The 8,757-nt window shown below is 44.3% G+C and overlaps 4 non-coding genes across 4 annotated transcripts; all 4 read left to right on the top strand.

Moving 5' to 3' along the window:
* The first annotated feature begins 6,627 nt into the window (after positions 1 to 6,627).
* LOC135027943 (U1 spliceosomal RNA) lies at positions 6,628 to 6,791 on the top strand. Its single transcript, XR_010224322.1, has one exon. It is a non-coding gene; the product is annotated as a U1 spliceosomal RNA (small nuclear RNA).
* A 152-nt stretch (positions 6,792 to 6,943) lies between these two features.
* LOC135027821 (U1 spliceosomal RNA) lies at positions 6,944 to 7,106 on the top strand. The gene has a single exon (XR_010224218.1). It is a non-coding gene; the product is annotated as a U1 spliceosomal RNA (small nuclear RNA).
* A 674-nt stretch (positions 7,107 to 7,780) lies between these two features.
* Positions 7,781 to 7,944, top strand: LOC135027700 (U1 spliceosomal RNA). Its single transcript, XR_010224104.1, has one exon. It is a non-coding gene; the product is annotated as a U1 spliceosomal RNA (small nuclear RNA).
* A 150-nt stretch (positions 7,945 to 8,094) lies between these two features.
* On the top strand, positions 8,095 to 8,256 carry LOC135027754 (U1 spliceosomal RNA). The gene has a single exon (XR_010224156.1). It is a non-coding gene; the product is annotated as a U1 spliceosomal RNA (small nuclear RNA).
* The last annotated feature ends 501 nt before the right edge of the window (positions 8,257 to 8,757 follow it).

Here is an 8,757-nt window from a genome sequence, read left to right as displayed (position 1 = left end):
ACCTTAATAGCAAAACTGTGGCAGGGCATGCTGGGATGTGTAGTTTCACAGCAGCTGGAGGGCCACAGGATGAAGACCCATGTGCTAGAGCCAAGCCGCAGGTACATTGAATGCTAGCAAGCTGAATATTTAAATCCTTTTTGTTCCGCAGCATTCCAATGCGGAAGATTCCATGGAACCAGAGATCCTTCCATTGAGAAGGACATGCTGCCTGGATGACTACACTGTGCAAATTAAATCACGGAGCCAGTTGGCTTGTGGGTGGCTCTGGTGACTGGGTGGTTGGGTGGGTGGTGTGTCGGAAGTGGAGCGCATGCAAATGATTGTGTATCATCCAGCTAGTGAGAGAGAAAACTCATGCAGGAGTGTGCCTGCTTGTCAGTGGGTTATGCACCTTGCCAGACGTTAAATCTACATAGAGCAGCTGGAGGGGACAAGAGCAGGTTTGCAAAATATAGATAGAAGAGCATATATGCTGGCGCATTCTCCATGATTGTGTCAGCTTATGTTTTGGTGCACTGCACTTTCCTCCACTAAGTTTTAGCCATTTTTGTTAAGCTCAAGTGTAGTTGCTTCTCGGCCTTTTGGCTGTGATCTTGTATCGTGGTTGAAGGGTCTGCTGGAGGGAGGGATTGTTTTCTTCATTGGCGAAAGACCAAAGATATTCCAGGATGGAAGGCTTGGGAACACTATCTGTTTTTCAGTTGTGGAAGAGCACAGAGGTCGGATTGGACTACATTCTATAGTAAAGGATATCTTTCTATTTATTGACCCTCCCCTTATATGTGTCTGTGTTACAATAAAGCTTCGGTTTTGTGAATCCCTCACCCTCTTACACTCCACACCCATAGCCTTATTAACTGTTGTATTATTGTATAGTTTAAGTGTATAGTGCAGTTCATGATTTATAGTGTAGGCTGGCCTGTGCTGTAGTTCTGGAACTGTACTATACCGTCAGCATTTGTATTGTGTTTTGGCTGTGCTGCAACACTGTACTTATGTGTGTAATGTTTATGTATGTTTTTTTAATGTCAATAAAAACTGCTTTTTCAAGCCAATATCTGAAAACAATCAATGTTTATCTTTGATGGCAATAAAAATGGTATGATATTTGATGCTTTTGAAAGGCAATATCTGATATGTCCCCTATCTGGGAACCATATATTAAATGGCTTTTAAGAAAAGGGAGATGGGAGAAGAGCTTTCAGTACTTGTAGGACCGATGCACATAAAGAAGCAAAAAAACATACATAAACATTACACACATAAGTACCGCGTTGCGGCAATGCCAAAACACAATAGAAATGCTGACGGTATAGTACAGTTCAAGAACTACAGCACAGGCCAGCCTACACTATAAATCATGAACTGCACTATACATTTAAACTGTACAATAATACAACAGTTAATAAGGCTATGGGTGTGGAGTGTAAGAGGGTGAGGGAATCACAAGCCCGAAGCTTTATTGAAAGACTGACACATATAAGGGGAGGATTAATAAATAGAAAGACATCCTTTACTATAGAATGTAGTCCAATCCGGTCTTTCAACTCTTCCACAATTGAAAAACGGATAGTGTTCCCAAGCCTTCCATCCTGGAATATCTTTGGTCTTTTGCCAATGAAGAAAGCAATCCCTCCCTCCAGCAGACCCTTCAACCACAATACAAGATCACAGCCAAAAGGCCGAGAAGCAACTACACTTGAGCTTAACAAAAATGGCTAAAACTTAGTGGAGGAAAGTGCAGTGCACCAAAACATAAGCTGACACAATCATGGAGAATGCGCCAGCATATATGCTCTTCTATCTATATTTTGCAAACCTGCTCTTGTCCCCTCCAGCTGCTCTATGTAGATTTAACGTCTGGCAAGGTGCATAACCCACTGACAAGCAGGCACACTCCTGCATGAGTTTTCACTCTCACTAGCTGGATGATACACAATCATTTGCATGTGCTCCACCTCCGACACACCACCCACCCAACCACCCAGTCACCAGAGCCACCCACAAGCCAACTGGCTCCGTGATTTAATTTGCACAGTGTAGTCATCCAGGCAGCATGTCCTTCTCAATGGAAGGATCTCTGGTTCCATGGAATCTTCCGCATTGGAATGCTGCGCAACAAAAAGGATTTAAATATTCAGCTTGCTAGCATTCAATGTACCTGCGGCTTGGCTCTAGCACATGGGTCTTCATCCTGTGGCCCTCCAGCTGCTGTGAAACTACACATCCCAGCATGCCCTGCCACAGTTTTGCTATAAGGTATGCTAAAACTGAGGCAGGGCATGCTGGGATGTGTAGTTCCACAGCAGCTGGAGGGTCGCAGGTTGAAGACCCATGTTTTAGCATGCCTGTTCTATGATGCATGTTCCGTGATGTCACAATCAGCTTGGAATGGGGTGTCTAGCAGGCATTTGCTGACAGCCACTTGAGGGAGACACACATCAGGAGATGCAGCATATCGGAGGTCTTCGATGCCTTTCCAGCAAATGCACACCACCTGCTGCTGGTCTGGACACAAAACAATGCCCACAATCGAAGTCCCAAAATGCCCAACTACAGGATTCATGTAAGTAGTGAATTTAGGAATGAATTTAGAAGTAGGAAATTAAGTTAGTTCACAAGTACATTCAAATTCAGATCTAAAGTCTAGGTAGGCCTCACGTCCTGGCAGCCGCCAGCATTTAAAAATGCCTTGATTAGAGGTACGGAATTAAATGTAGATAAGAAGTAGACACAAAATAAGACTCCGCAGAGCAGTTATCAGGTGTTTTTATCAATTGTTGCATTTAAAAAATCAAGCAATTAGGGAACACAATGTTGCAACAATGTAACCCTATTTGCAAAATAGTACTAAATAAGTTTGTCGATGTAAGACATTTGCAAAGGCGCATCCAAAACACGCTGGAAAATGCAACTGAATCTGTTTTTGGAGGCTAGAATAGGAAATGTGCATCGGTCCTACAAGTACTGAAAGCTCTTCTCCCATCTCCCTTTTCTGAAAAGCCATTTAATATATGGTTCCCAGATAGGGGACATATCAGATATTGCCTTTCAAAAGCAGCAAATATCATACCACTTCTATTGCCATCAAAGATAAACATTGATTGTTTTCAGATATTGGATTGAAAAAGCAGTCTTTATTGACATAAAGAAGCAAAAAAACATACATAAACATTACACACATAAGTACTGTGTTGCAGCACAGCCAAAACACAATACAAATGCTGTCGGTATAGTACAGTTCAAGAACTACAGCACAGGTCAGCCTACACTATAAATCATGAACTGCACTATACATTTAAACAATACAATAGTTAATAAGGCTATGGGTGTGGAGTGTAAGAGGGTGACGGAATCACAAGCCCAAAGCTTTATTGAAAGACAGACACATATAAAGGGAGGATTAATAAATACAAAGATACCCTTTACTATAGAATGTAGTCCAATCCGGTCTTTCAACTCTTCCACAACTGAAAAACGGATAGTGTTCCCAAGCCTTCCATCCTGGAATATCTTCAGTCTCTCGCCAATGAAGAAAACAATCCCTCCAGCAGACTCTTCAACCACAATACAATATCACAGCCAAAAGAGCGAGAAGCAACTACACTTGCGTTTAAACAAAATGGCTAAAACTTAGTGGAGGAAAGTGCAGTGCACCAAAACATAAGCTGACACAATCATGGAGAATGCGCCAGCATATATGCTCTTCTGTCTATATTTTCCAAACCTGCTCTTGTCCCCTCCAGTTGCTCCATGTAGATTTGACGTCTGGCAAGGTGCATAACTCACTGACAAGCAGGCACACTCCTACATGAGTTTTCTCTCTCACTAGCTGGATGATACACATTCATTTGCATGTGCTCCACCTCCGACACACCGCCCACCCAACCACCCAGTCACCAGAGCCACCCACAAGCCAACTGGCTCCGTGATTTAATTTGCACAGTGCAGTCATCCAGGCAGCATGTCCTTCTCAATGGAATAATCTCTGGTTCCATGGAATCTTCCGCATTGGAATGCTGCGGAACAAAAAGGATTTAAACATTCAGCTTGCTAGCATTCAATGTACCTGCGGTTTGGTTCTAGCACATGGGTCTTCATCCTGTGGCCCTCCAGCTGCTGTGAAACTACACATCCCAGCATGCCCTGCCACAGTTTTGCTTTTAAGGTATGCTAAAACTGAGGCAGGGCATGCTGGGATATGTAGTTCCACAGCAGCTGGAGGGTCGCAGGTTGAAGACCCATGTTCTAGCATGCCTGTTCTATGATGCATGTTCCGTGATGTCACAATCAGCTTGGAATGGGGTGTCTAGCATGCATTTGCTGACAGCCACTTGAGGCAGACACACATCAGGAGATGCAGCATATCGGAGGTCTTCGATGCCTTTCCAGCAAATGCACACCACCAGCTGCTGGTCTGGACACAAAACAATGCCCACAATTGAAGGCTCAAAATGCCCAACTACAGGATTAATGTAAGTAGTGAATTTAGGAATGAATTTAGAAGTAGGAAATTAAGTTAGTTCACAAGTACATTCAAATTCAGATCTAAAGACTAGGTAGGCCTCACGTCCTGGCAGCACCCAGCATTTAAAAATGCCTTGATTATAGGTAGGGAATTAAATGTAGATAAGAAGTAGACACAAAAGAAGACTCCACAGAGCAATTATCAGGTGTCTTTATCAATTTTTGCATTTAAAAAATCAAGCAATTAGGGAACACAATGTTGCGACAATGTAACCCTATTTGCAAAATAGTACTAAATAAGTTTGTCGATGTAAGACATTTGCAAAGGCGCAAACAAAACACGCTGGAAAATGCAACTGAATCTGTTTTTGGAGGTTAGAATAGATGCAGGATCAAGTAGCTCAATGGGTAGGGTGTTTGATTAGAATTTAACAGGTTTTAGGTTTGAATCCTGGGTATGATAGTTTGAGGTGTTATTTAATAAAGTATGTTTATATATTAGTCACACATGGCTTACTTGTACAAATGGCATGTCACCAGTTAGTGCTGACTGCTGATATGCCATTTACACAAACATGCCATGTGTGACTGTATATGCATTTAAGGAGGGCACCCCTGCAATACCACAAACCATTGAGTGTCAAGTATACTAGATATATCTTCATATCTCATGTGCTTTCTCTGAGACCAATCTTGTTATGCCCCTTCCCCACAAGGCATGCGCCTTTTGTCCATATTGCAAAAATGGGGGGGAGGGCATATAATTCTCTGTCACAGGGCACCAAAAAGTCTAGTTATGGCTCTGGTATGCATTATGTAATCTGGCAGACCATCTCTCCAACACTGGCTGGTTGGAATAGAAATCCGGTTATCTATGTGAGCAAATGACCATCAACGATTTACTCTCAAACACTAAAAAATGGACAAAAATGGTCCCCTAAACAAATTGGTTAAATTTTGGGTTTAACCAATTTGTGTAATGACCATTTTTGACCACTTTTCTAGTGTTTGGGAGCAAATGGTTAATTGACATTTGCTCCTATACATTACCAGATTTTCATTCCAACCATCCAGACTGGATAGATAGCCTGACAGATAATTGTGTAGTGTACGCCCAGGATAACTGTTAGTCATGCTTTATTTTATGGCGGCACATAAATGGGTGGACAGATCCAGGGCAAGCACTGCCCACTCATGCATAGTTGTCAACTGATGTGAAGTTCCAGGGGGCAATCTCAGTTATAAAGGGAAGTATCTGGAAATTGTCCCTAGTTAAAAAAAAAAAAAAAAATTTGATCAACTCCATTTATTTAGTATGATATCCCAGGTGATAGGATGCCGGCAGTCAGAACAACATACTTTATTAAATAACACATCTCAAACTACCATACCCAGGATTCAAACCTATAACCTGTTGAATTCTAATCAAACACCCTACCTATTGAGCTATTTGATCCTGCATAAAAATTGTGAACATTATATGAAGCTATTGGTACTTTGCAAAAAAAAAGAATCAGCATTACAACGCAGCAGATCCATGCAGTTTGCAGCCACACACTACATGTATCTGCTCAGCCACAATGCTGATTATTTCTTCACAAAGTACAAGGTGAGCTCCAAACAGAATTCTCTAGCTTAGAATTATACCTTTCTTTGCCAAACCTAGAAGTCGGGTCCCCCACCCTGGGATCCCCCAGAGGGAGGCCTGCACCGTCATGCGGCAGGCTTGTCCGTTTTGGAAGCAGGCTGATGGGCAGCCCAGGATTGCTTCAGTCTGGGCTTGGCAGGTCTGGAAACATGAGCTTGCTTTGGGTATGCCTGACCTTGGGTACGCTTTACCTGGAGGATGAAAGGGCCAAGAAAAGTACTTTTAGCCTTCTGCGTGGTAGGAGTCATACTAGGTAGGCAAGCTGTTTTAGCAGTAGCCAGATCAGCTACAATCTTATTGAGGTCTTCTCCAAAAGGAGATTCAACTGAGGCAGCACAAGGGAACTCTCATCTGGGGACAACAACTGCAGGGAGAACACATATTTTCAGATGAACATGGTAGGGCAGAAGGCTGCCTAATACTGAAGCACCCCCAAACAACAAATCAAATGCAACTTACTTGACAGAGATGTGCCTGAGCAACGGCCCTCCCCAGCCCTATCCCAAATCATACTTATTTTGCATAGGAGATACCATGGTCATGAAGATTGTTCTCCCAGGGTTAGGTTCATTCATTGCATTCTGGGTATGCTGACCCCTGTGATTTCCCCAAATGTGGGAAACTCGACTGCATTATTTGTGGAAGTGGGGGACTGTATTTGTGCTTTCCTCTGGTCAGCTCTGGTAAAATTCAGATTTCTTTGTCTCAGATCTTCCTCTAGCCTTGTTCTTCTTTCGAGAGTTCCCTTGTGCTGCCTCAGTTGGATCTCCTTCACTTGACAGGGGGGTGCCCGAGCAGCGACCCTCCCCAGCTCTAGCCCAACTCCTACTTACCTGCCAGGTGAGATACTATGATCATGAAGTTGCTTCTCCCAGGGCAAGGCTCACCCATTGCACTCTGGGTGTGCTGCCCCTGCGATTTCCCCAAATGTGGGAAACTTGACTGCATAATTTGAGTTTTCCCTGGTCGGCTCTCATGTAATTCAGATCTCTTTGTCTCAGGTCTCTCTCCAGCCTAGTTTGCTGTCTGGTTCCACTTCTTTTTTCTTGAGCCCCTCCCTTCTATACCCTTGTGCACTATCCTGACTTCTCCTCCCGTCTGCTTACTTTGTGCCTCCCAATGCACAATGCAAACTACGGGTAGTGCTGCAGGGCCCACACCCTTTTACTTGCTTTACAGAGCAGCTCTGGAGCTGTTACAGTGCCCAGCTGCTGCAAGAAATCAGCTTGAATGCTTCAGGGGCTGGGGAATGGCCAACATGAGCCCCACACCGAAGGAGGGTGGGGGTGCTTAATGCGAACTAGGGGTCATCCAAGCACCACAAAAGGCCTCCATGCCCTGCATGCTCCTTTTCTCTTTTCATATGCAGACAAGGGTTGAAGCCAACTTTGACCCACTGCTTGGATGACATCACCATATTCAAATCCATCTGCTGCAGGCCATCCCCCAGGAATGCTTGCACTAGTTGTTGCATTTGGTTTGTTGTTTGGGGGTGCTTCAGTATTAGGCAGCCTTCTGCCACCCCATGTTCATCTGAAAATATGTGTTCTCCCTGCAGTTGTTGTCCCCAGATGAGAGTTCCCTTGTGCTGCCTCAGTTGAATCTCCTTTACTTGACAGAGATGTGCCTGAGCAGCGGCCCTCCCCAGCCCTATCCCAAATCATACTTATTTTGCATAGGAGATACTATTGTCATGAAGATTGTTTTCCCAGGGTGAGGTTCATTCATTGCATTCTGGGTATGCTGACCCCTGTGATTTCCCCAAATGTGGGAAACTCGACTGCATTATTTGTGGTAGTGGTGGACTGTGTTTGTGCTTTCCTCTGGTCAGCTCTGGTAAAGTCAGATTTCTTTGTCTCAGATCTTCCTCTAGCCTTGTTCTTCTTTTGAGAGTTCCCTTGTGCTGCCTCTGTTGGATCTCCTTCACTTGAAAGGTAGTGCCCGAGCAGCGACCCTCCCCAGCTCTAGCCCAACTCCTACTAACCTGCCAGGTGAGATACTATGATCATGAAGGTGCTTCTCCCAGGGCAAGGCTCACCCATTGCACTCTGGGTGTGCTGCCCCTTGCGATTTCCCCAAATGTGGGAAACTTGACTGCATAATTTGTGTTTCCCTGGACGGCTCTCGTATAATTCAGATCTCTTTGTCTCAGGTCTCTCTCCAGCCTAGTATGCTGTCTGTTTCCACTTCTCTTTTCTTGAGCCCCTCCCTTCTATAACCTTGTGCACTATCCTGACTTCTCCTCCCGTCTGCTTACTTTGTGCCTTCCAATGCACAATGCAAACTACAGGTAGTGCTGCAGGGCCCACACCCTTTTACTTGCCTTACAGAGCAGCTCTGGAGCTGTTACAGTACCCAGCTGCTGCAAGAAATCAGCTTGAATGCTTTAGGGGCTGGGGCATGGCCAACATGAGCCCCACACCGAAGGAGGGTGGGGGTGTTTAATGCAAACTAGGGGTCATCCAAGCGTCGCAAAAGGCCGCCATGCCCTGCATATCCCTTTTCTCTTTTCATAAGCAGACGAGGGTTGAAGCCAACTTTGACCCACTGCTTGGATGACATCACTTGCTGCCTTTCCAATGAAGCAAGTTTAATTTAGTAATAGGTGAAAAACCATCCCTACAAAGGTGTTAATCAGA

The sequence above is a fragment of the Pseudophryne corroboree genome, unplaced genomic scaffold, assembly GCF_028390025.1.
Source record: "Pseudophryne corroboree isolate aPseCor3 unplaced genomic scaffold, aPseCor3.hap2 scaffold_471, whole genome shotgun sequence".
Taxonomy (NCBI): domain Eukaryota; kingdom Metazoa; phylum Chordata; class Amphibia; order Anura; family Myobatrachidae; genus Pseudophryne; species Pseudophryne corroboree.
The sequence above is the reverse complement of the archived record's forward strand: the minus strand, read 5'-3'. Positions and strand labels throughout refer to the sequence as shown.